General features: G+C 45.0%; 1 long non-coding RNA gene across 1 annotated transcript; it reads left to right on the forward strand.

Annotated features, from left to right (window-relative positions):
• Positions 1 to 3,193: 3,193 nt before the first annotated feature.
• On the forward strand, positions 3,194 to 9,804 carry LOC144372439 (uncharacterized). The gene is made up of 3 exons (XR_013432448.1): positions 3,194 to 3,501; positions 4,639 to 4,933; positions 8,695 to 9,804. It is a non-coding gene; the product is annotated as an uncharacterized LOC144372439 (long non-coding RNA).
• The last annotated feature ends 287 nt before the right edge of the window (positions 9,805 to 10,091 follow it).

Below are 10,091 nucleotides of genomic sequence, written 5' to 3' on the forward strand. Positions count from 1 at the left end.
ACCTTTGAATTGTGTCTTTAAGGAAAAATCATGTCCGGACTGCTCTTCCAATGGGAGGCTAGAGCAGGATCTCCACTCCCCTGAGCTCACAGGAAGTCACCCAGGGCTTGCTCTGTGACAGGTTTCTATTCAGTGGGGACTGGTGGACCCTGAGATTCTGCTCTCACCACCTCCTAGGCAGTGCCTGCCCCATCCACTATGGCACAGGACTCAACCAGGAGGGCCATTCTTCCCTCAAGGGGACATGTAGCAGTGCCTGGAGACAACTTTGATTGTCACAACTGCAGGGAGACACTGCTGGCCTCTATTAGATAGAGGCCAAGATGCGGCTCCACTGTCCTACAACACACAGGATGGTACTCATCTCAAAGAAGTGTCAGGCCAAAGTGTCAATAATGCCCTTAATGCCAGTTACAGCAACATTGAAAAACTCAGGAGTAAACGCATCTAGCCGTCAGAGTCTCCCTCACTTAATGCAGACACGGAGCAGGAAGAACAAAATGCACAGTCCTTGATTTATGACTGGATTTAAAATTTGTTCTTTAAAAAGAAAGGAGAGGAAACAAAAGAAGCTTATGGGGATGGAAATAACATTTAAAATATGTACTTCACCCCCAAAGTAATGACCACCGTGGAAACTACAGCCCACAGAGGGTCACACAAACCAGATCCCCCCTCAGGGCAGGAGCTAGTTCTGCTATGTGGACGGATGGTTGTGAGGCCCAGGGGCCTGGCACAGGGAAGATGCTCGTCTCACCAGGATCACACCAAAGGCGTGAGGTGTCCACAAGTGGCGTGAGGGCTTCAGAGCTGCCTACCCTGGGTAGCACAGGGAACTGCCTGGAGATAAGAGAACGAGGTGGCTGTGGGTCATAGGTGCAGGGTTAGTGCTGCCCCCTCGGATGCTCTTACTGTCCAGGACACCAGCACATCATTTCAAAACACCCTTTTCTAACTTGTTCTACTCCTCCACTGACATCTGACAGATTGTTTTCGGGCAAACTGAGGTCTGACTCTTAGAATGAAATCAATCACCGTGTTTATCAATAGATTTCCTTTTCCTGAATTTCCAGGTACCTCAAGGAGCTAATTTTTGTAAGTTGCCTTGAAGAGTCAGCAAAGATATTTTCACCATATTTATATATAAAATCAGCACCAGCTGTATTCAGAATTTAATTGACCCACTTGGGCAATCATTCATGTAACACAATAATTTATTTTAGGTCAAGAGAAAGATAAAAGACAGAGGTTGGAGTTTAAATAAGAAACAAATCAAGATTATAGAGAGGGTTTATCACTTTTAAATGGTGTAAGCAAGGTTCCTTGAAAAGAAAAATTAGTCTTCTAAACACAGAGTGAATGTGAGTAGACGTGCACCTCACCCAGGCCAGAGCTACCATGTCATGGGGCTCTCGGGGCATCCAAATGTGGCAGTCTAAACACCGAACAGAAGCTCCCTGTTCCAGTTTCCACCACAAAAATATAATGTGCATGGCCTTTTGTGTGATGCTGGCGAGATCAGAGGAATAAAAATTGGTCGGACCTCACATCTGCAAAGGGAAAGTGGACACTCAGCTACCCACCTAGTGGGTGAGGCCACGCTTTGTGGTCTTAAGATCAGGAAAAAAAAAGATATGTCCTCAAATAGAAAGGAGAGAAATTAATGGAATTCAGAAATCAGGAGTCTGATGGGAGTCTTTTGTGTGTATTTTTAAACCAAAGTTTGAAGATGGTATCTATGTAGATTAACTTCACTAAGGTTCAGAAAATATGAAAGTGTTATCTCCTTCACATTCTCTGACCTTTCTCCAATTTCCAAGTCAGTTAATCAGTATTATTAAGCACATATTATGTTGCATAATAGGACCAGGTCTGTAACCAAATGCTGGGATGGAAAAGGCCTAAATTCCTTTTAAATGACATAGAACGGAGGTTAGAGAGTGAATCATTCGTGGAGGTTTTTTTTTTAATCTACTGAGAGCAAGGGAGTGAGTGAAAAGACCCGAGGGCCCTGTCGTCTTCACTTTGCCCTGAGTTGTGTGATGGGCATAGAGAGAAGGCCTCTGCCTGGTTGTAAAGTGCTTGGCGGCTCCCCCCACTGGGTAGTGACCACCGTGGGTGGGCGGTCTCCGGCATCACAGCAGAGTGGAAATATCCACATGATGAAGAGCAAAGGTGCCTTTTGGCCACGTGTCGCTTTCCGTTCTTGAAGCCCTGGTCAATTTCCTGTCCATCCACAGAGTTTGGGGATTGTCAGGACCTCCCCCAGCAGGCAGAAAGGATTGTGGGAAGCAGGGCAGACTTTATCTGTCTTTGTATCTCTCCACCCATCCATACCTGGCTCGCCCATAATTAAATGGAGGCCAAATCAGGGGAAGCCTAGCTACACATTCTAATTGAATTCCTGAAGTGGTCTTTGTAGGAGAATGCTGGCCTTTTAAAAGGAAACAATTAGGAAGAAAGAGGTGGCCTCACCTCTCCGGTTTACAAGGTTTACAAGCAGGGAGCAAAAAGCAGGTTTGAGTTGTGTCAACACCAACCATTGTTTCCATGAGGCTACAATTTTCATGATATTTTTTAAGGATGCAAAATAAGGTTCCTTGGAACATGCAATTCTAATCCTTTCAGTTGCTTATCACTCTTCAAACATTCAATAGCCGCCCTTAATACCATTACCTCTGGGACAACATTTGAGCAGGCCCCTGCAATCTAAGGACAAGAGACCCAGGAGAAAGACTGTGGTTAAAAAGCCTGGTTAAAGATTAACACAAACAGTAATAAGAAGGTTCTCAGGAAAGAAGCAGGCCAGCTGTGGCTGAGCCCTGCTACCTGCTGCGGGTTGCTAGGCAACGTGGGCCTGCCACTGCCCCTAGGGTGTTTCACTTTACAGAGGATTTTTGAAGGGGAAGAGGGGGAAGGGGGGGTGGCTCCTAGTGAAGCTGATGTAGCTCCATATATATCCATAGGAGTTGTTGTGTTATTTCTTTTTAATAGGGAAACGATGTCACTCAGGCCTTTCAAAGGTAGAACGTACTTTGTAAAGCAGATTTTTTTTTTTTTTTGTATGTAGCTGACAAAAATCTAGCAATAACACGGAGTTCTAAAAGTGACATTTTGACTCTAAGGAAGTAATTATTTGCAATTTGTTTTGAACAGAAGCTTAGTTCATGTCAGTGGTGAACCTCCAGACAATCATTAGTTTAAACTGCCTGCTATGTGTTTAAAAATTTCAGTCAATTTAGAGCTGATCTGAATTGCAAATGGGATGGTAATAAGCCATTAGGGAACTGCCTATCTCTGTTTTGCACTTACAACCCTCTGCTTTAAGGAGTTCCAACCACACTGAAATATGAAAATATCATTTTAATCATGCGCACTGTCGACAAACACAGAAATGCTGGAGATTCACAAGTGGAAAAGTGGCGTTCAGAGGCTGAACACAGGAAGCGGTGACGAGGACGAAGAGCCACGTAGAACCTTCGCTGCAAATTATGTACAGTAGTAAGTTTTTCCAAAAACAAATATTCAGTTTTGTTTGTAATGCAACACGGCTCTCCAAGCCCAACATCTGGATAAATTTATTTTCTTTGGATTTTGGAATTACAGTTATCCCAAACCTTTTTTTTTTTTTTTATGAGGTCACTTGGGAAATCAAGGGAACTGCTTCTATGGTCAGATTTCAGCTTGCAATACACATAATAAGCTTTTAAGGTGCTTATCAATAAGAACTCTTCTCTAAACAGCCTGTTCCAGGATTCTAGAATACTCTATGTTAACGCTAGTCTCAGAGCCATCCATGCCGAGAAGTATTTTATTTTCTCAAAGTGCTTCAGTTCAGAAGATCAGATATTAGTGCAAACATACATTGTGAAGGATGAGGTGGAATCTCACCCAACCCTTAGGTTTCTCCATCGTCAGCGATACAGTTAATTGAACAGAGAAGCGAGAATATGAGGTGACCTCCCATATTTTCAGCGGGTAAGGTTCTTGACTCTTAGACGCTGGTTTCTCAAGCCATTTGATCTCAAAAAAAGGCAGGACCAACCCATGGAGGAGCTGAGGCCTGGGCAGCCAGCTGTGTCCAGTGACTTGGTACTGGTCTTTCAGCCTCGGGACTACACACATTTCTTCCACTTTGCCTTCACTGGACTTGACTTTGCTTTACCTGTATTAATAGGACCCCAGAAATTCCATCAAACTGCCATTTGTAGGAGTCTTTGGGAAATATGGACACTTACAAGTGATCCATTCATGACATGCTTTCTCTCCACCAATTAAACATTTGCTAAGATGAAGACAAAGTGCGACATCATTGGTAAATAAAGAAAAAGATAGAATTTGAATAGGGCTGGGGGGGGTGCTAGTTAGAATTTAACTCTGGGGGCCTAGAAACCCACAAGGTCAGGGTCTGGCCAAGCCTAGTGTTTGTTCATTCCCTTGAGAAGGGAAGGCCAGGGCATGAACTGTGACATCAGTTATGTGGGTGAACACAGAGCCTCCCGAGTGTCAGCTTGTCCGCCACATCTGGACTCAAGACAAGAAAAGATGGAATAAAATAAAATTTTAAAAAGAAAAAAAAAATGTCCCCAAACACAGCATCCCTTTTTCCTCACACTACATCATTTCACTCAATTTCAGATTATTCCTCTTCAAACCATCCTCATGATCAGGAGAGGCTCCAGCCAGCGGGCAGTGTGAAGTCGGAGTGGACCAGTGGTGCCCAGGAGTGGGCCAGGTGAACCCACCAAGAGGGGGCGCTTCTCCTCTGCCCCACGAGGCTTTCCTTTCTTTACTCAGCTATTCACTGACTCAGCAAATGTTCTGGGGGTCTCCTTTGGGTGCACGTAATTGTACTGGACATCCCCGAAACACAGACCGAACCAGACCGTGGACCCTGCTCCCCAGGAATGGACTGAAGGAAGCCAAGTTCAAGGTGAGTTGGTGCGATCGGGGTGGAGGTGGAGATGTAAGAGGCACAGGCAGTAGGCCTCGCGGGCCTGTGGGTCAGCACCCTCCAGACCTGTGGCTGTGGACTCAGAAGGGCGCAAGGGCGGACTGTGCCCTGAACTTGAGAGACACTGCGGCCCTGGAATAACCCGTTTCGCCTCAGCTAAACATGGAGAACTTTGCGCCCTCCTCGGCTGCCTACCTTCTCCACGGAGCTGTTTTCAATCTTCTCAACTCTCAGAACCTCCAGCTTCCTATTCTTCCCCTCACTTGCAGACGATGATCTCAATTCCCATCCTGCAGAGAAAATGAAAGCCATCAGCTGGAAACCCACTCAACTTCCTGCCGCCAGCCTACACGGGGGAGCAGGATCCAAACCCTCACGCTCCGGGCTCCCTCCACGAAGTCCTGCTCCCTGCACTCCCAAGCCCTGCCGCAGGCGCCCTGGCCCCTTGGCTGTCTCCCAGAGATCCTCCTATTGATTACTTCCCTGCTCCATCTTTCAATGTCAAGCCTTCCCCTCTGCTGCCCTGGGCTCCTGAGCTTGCAAGATTGTGCAGGTCTCTACTCTCTTACAAACAAGGACAATAACAAAAACCCTCCTTCAACGTCCTGTGCTCTCTGCTCTGTCCTCCATCACCACCGCTAGTCACAGGTAGCTGCTGAAATTCAAATTGATGAAAATTAATTGAAATTTAAAACATTCCTCAGGGGCTCTACCACATCTCAAATGGAGAGTGGCAAATCTAGAGGACACACAGGGCTAGAATGCATACCCAGGAACCCTGGGACAGGGCCTGCAGCTGCTGTGTCCTCCACTATAGTCCAAATTTATTGAGCACAGATGGTGACGATTACTTTGTGTATGCTACATAAGGAGTAGTGTATGCCATTGGACACTTACATAAATGTGTATTCGGATCTGAAAGACAAGCAAGTATTTAGCATGCACACCCAATAAGCACTATCAGAACCTTGCCCAGAACCTGGGAGGGAGTAAGTCACAGAGTCTTGGGCTAGAGCTCAAATCTTCCAGAATGGGTTCAGACGAATCACACTATTCTCAGAATGTCCAAAACCACTTCACAAGATTTGAACAATAGGGCTAGGGATGTGGTTCAAGTGGTAGCACACTCGCCTGGCATGCGTGAGGCCCGGGTTCGATCCTCAGCACCACATACAAACAAAGATGTTGTGTCTGCTGAAAACTGAAAAATAAATATTGAAATTCTCTCTCTCTCCTCTCTCTCTCTCTCTCTCTCTCTCTCTCTCTCTCTCTCTTTAAAAAAAAAGATTTGAACAGTAATACTGATGTTCATATCTACCTTCATAGAATTATATAGGCACTTAATTTGAGGAGTAAATTTCTAAAAATTTTTTTCACAGGAGAGAGAGAGTGAGAGAGAGAGAATGTTTTGGTTTTTGTGTGTGTTTTGTTTTTTGTTTGTTTTGTAGATAGACACAACACAATGCCTTTATTTATTTATTTTTTAATGTGGTGCTGAGAATTGAACCTGGGTCCTGCCCATGCTAAGTGAGCGCTCTACCACTCAGCCACAATCCCAGACCCAAGGAGTAAATTTTTTAAAAAATGCAAAAACACATTTCCCTCTACCCTACTCCCCCCGTCCCAGACACACAGAAAAAAAATTGGAATAAAACTGCAACTAAAGTCACAGGCAGTTACAAATCCAGACGCCCATCAATCAAATCTACCTGAAGAGTTGAAGTTTCCTGTGTGGCCCACTCATAAAGCCTGGACTGCAGGTGGCTGCCGGGTCACTGGCCTTGCTGCTCATATGGTCATGGAGTGGTCACAGAAAATCAAGTAAAATCCAGTGCTCACGTCACAAATCGAGGATTCCTGGGTTGCTCACAATGACCTCTTGGAGACTTGCTGCTGCTGCTGCTGCTGCTGCCTGAGAGTAGGTAGAGGCTCAGGGGTGCCCTCAAGCCCCATCCCAGAGCCAGGGTCTTGAGGACAGCAGGCTCCTGTCTGGGCTGTCCCCAGCCAGGGAACCTCTGTCTTCCCTCACCAGCTTCACTGATCCTCTCACTGGGCCCAGACTCAGACATATCCAAAGCCAAAGGCTTCACCATCTACAACAACCAAATTTTTTTTGGGGGGGGGATATTTTATTTTTATTAATACATATTAATTATATAAACTAATGGGATTTAGTGGGATATTTCAACACATGCATATAGTAGACACTGATCAAATTCAACTTTTTTATCCTCCCCGCATCAATTTTTCTAATTTAAATTTATTTGTGGAAATACGACCATCTTGAGTTAGTGTGGCCAGGGGAGGAACACGTTGCTGCCTGGTCCTCCCCACTCTGTACACCCTTCAGCCTTTTCCGCTCCACAGACACACACCCACAGAAGATTCCCCACTCCCCAGACTAAAGGCTGATCTTGCTACCCCAGGATTTAGCCCTCTCAGCACCGTTGGCAATGGGAATCTTGGTCCACGACAACGTTCACACACATAATGAAATAATATAGAGCTGGCATTTTCCAAATATATGTACCTATCTCCCAATCATTAGGATGGCTACTACCAAAATAAAACAGAAAATAACAAGTACTGACAAAGAGGTGGAGAAATTGGAACCATTGTTCGTTGTTGGCAGGAATGTATCACGGTGCAACCAACATGGGAAATAGCATGGCGGTTCCTCCAAAAAGCTAAAAATGGAACTACAATATGACTCACAATTCCATTTTTGGATATATCCTCCAAATAATTGAAATCAGGGTCTCCAAGAGCTGTCTGCACACCCAGGCTCATAGCAGCAACTATTCACAACACCAAGGGGTAGAAGCAACCTCAATGTCCCTCGGCAGAGGAATGGACCAGCCAAATGGACCAGCCAAAGGGGTACAAACGCACAGTGGACTCATTCAGCCCCCAAAGGGAAGGGAATTCTGACATATGCCAACATGGGTGCATCTAAAGGACATTATGATGTGAAGTACAGTCAGTCCCCAACGGAAAAATACCACGGGGTTCCATTTCTAAGCGGTAGCTAGAGTAGTCAAATTCAGAGGCAGAAGGTGAAATGCTGGTATCTAGGGCCTGCAGGGGAGGGGACCAGGGAGGTTTTGTTTAATGGGTACAGAGTTCCAGTTCTGCAAGATGAGAGGAGATGTGGAGACAGACAGTGGCAAGAGGTGAGAAAAAACGGAATGCCACTGAGCTGGGCACTTAGAGATGACTAAGACCAGACATTTTATGTTATGTGTACCTCGTGGCAATTTCACGTACATGTGTGTGTGTGTGTGTGTGTGTGTGTGTGTGTGTGTGTGAGAGAGAGAGAGAGAGAGAGAGAGAGAGAGAGAGAGAGAGAGAGAATATGAGCATCCAGCATCAGGGTAAGCATTTTGCATGAGTCACTTCACATTATCTTCACAACAACCCTGGAAGAAACCATCATCACCATTCTCTAGAGCCTTGAGGGATAAAGTGATGTGCTCAAGGCTACACAAACAGAAAGGAGCAGCCCCTTGATGCAGGGGCTCATGATGATCACAATTATATTGTCACTTCCTGGCCAGGACTGTTTGGTGCTACCCCATGGTCAGCTTCTTGCACTGAGTTACTCATTTGGATTCTCCTCTGGTGGTTCACTCTTCTGGACGAGTCATAAGGCATGTAGAATTATCATCTTCTGTCTGTTAAAGAGCATATTCTTTGTGGATCCCAGTGACTCGACTTCCAGTATATTTCTGTCTTCCCAGGTGTTCAGAGTCGACATGAGGATGTACTGCCGAACCTGCTTTGCAGATCTCCTGTGATACCTCCAGGATCCCTACATGGCTGCATCCTCGTTATCATTTGTAAGACGGACACACTGAGGCTTTGTGAAGTTAAGTAACTGGGTCACATATCCAGGGAAACTGAGAGTCGCTTCTTCCCACGTTGATGTCCAAACTGTCCCGCCAAGTCACACTTCTCTCTGCTGTGTGACTTCCGTTGGGTTCCTGAGAGTTCAGTTTCTTGATCTTTAATTTGACCTTGGCTTAAGTATCCTTTTAGATATTAACACAGGGTGGTTATCTTTCATGTAATATGCATGTTTTTAAAGTCTCCTTTCAAAGAAAATATTTTCATCGGTGATCTTAGCAGTAGAGTTGGAAGGTTGGGATTAATGAACTCTCAGTTCTGACATTTTCTTTTTAATCTGTAATTCTATTACATGGCTGCATTAAAATAAGAAGTTGCATAAGAAAGATTGAGAAAGAGATCAGGAGCATAATTCTAAGAGGCCATAAGTTTCCTTGTAAATTTGATGCCTTCCTGCAGCCTAATAGATCTAGCCTTAGAAGTGCACCCTCTTAATGGGAGTTTCCACATAACATACTCTTGACAGCATTTATTATTAATGATCATCCATGAGTTAGGAAGGCTAAAGTCATGTGAATGGAATCCAAAAGTCAAACAACCATCTCTCAGAAGCAATTGAACCTCGTCCAACTGCAGCACAATTTTGAGAATGAGCTAAGGAGTAACACAAGAAAATGCTTTGCCTGAGCTGGTGATTTAATCTCTAAAAAAGTGTCACCAGAAATGCAGATGGAGGGAGCGGAAAACAGCCACAGTATTAAGAAGCACACATGGCCAGTCTCACCTCAGCCAGCTGCATGCGTAACTTTAAACCAGATGGGTTCTGAAGATTTGGATGCAGATATATTTCTCTGCATCCATTCCTAGCTCCTCGGGTCAGGCTTGTGAAGGTCAAACGTGTTGAACTCCTGTCAAACTTTCCAGGGTGGGTCAAAGTCAATAATTTCCATCTTAATACTGAGGCCACAGTGTGAAGTCAGAAATCTACTCCATATGTTCATGACCTTACTTCACAGGAATCCTAAAAGGTCTCTTCTGGAGATCCCAGTGAGGTTCCAAACCTCCTCAGCCTCATAGGATTGGTTCCTCTGAGCCATTCACATTATACTTATATCATTTGTGCCAGGCAGGGTGGCACACCACCTTAATCCCAGTGCTCGGAAGGCTGAGGCAGGAGGATAGTGAGTTCAAGGCCAGCCTCAGCAACTTAGCAAGGCCCGAAGCAACTTAGTGAGACCCCATCTCAAAAATAAATAAATAAATAAATAAAAATAAAAAGGGTTGGGGATGT

The sequence above is a fragment of the Ictidomys tridecemlineatus genome, unplaced genomic scaffold (assembly GCF_052094955.1).
Source record: "Ictidomys tridecemlineatus isolate mIctTri1 unplaced genomic scaffold, mIctTri1.hap1 Scaffold_103, whole genome shotgun sequence".
Classification (NCBI taxonomy): Eukaryota; Metazoa; Chordata; class Mammalia; order Rodentia; family Sciuridae; genus Ictidomys; species Ictidomys tridecemlineatus.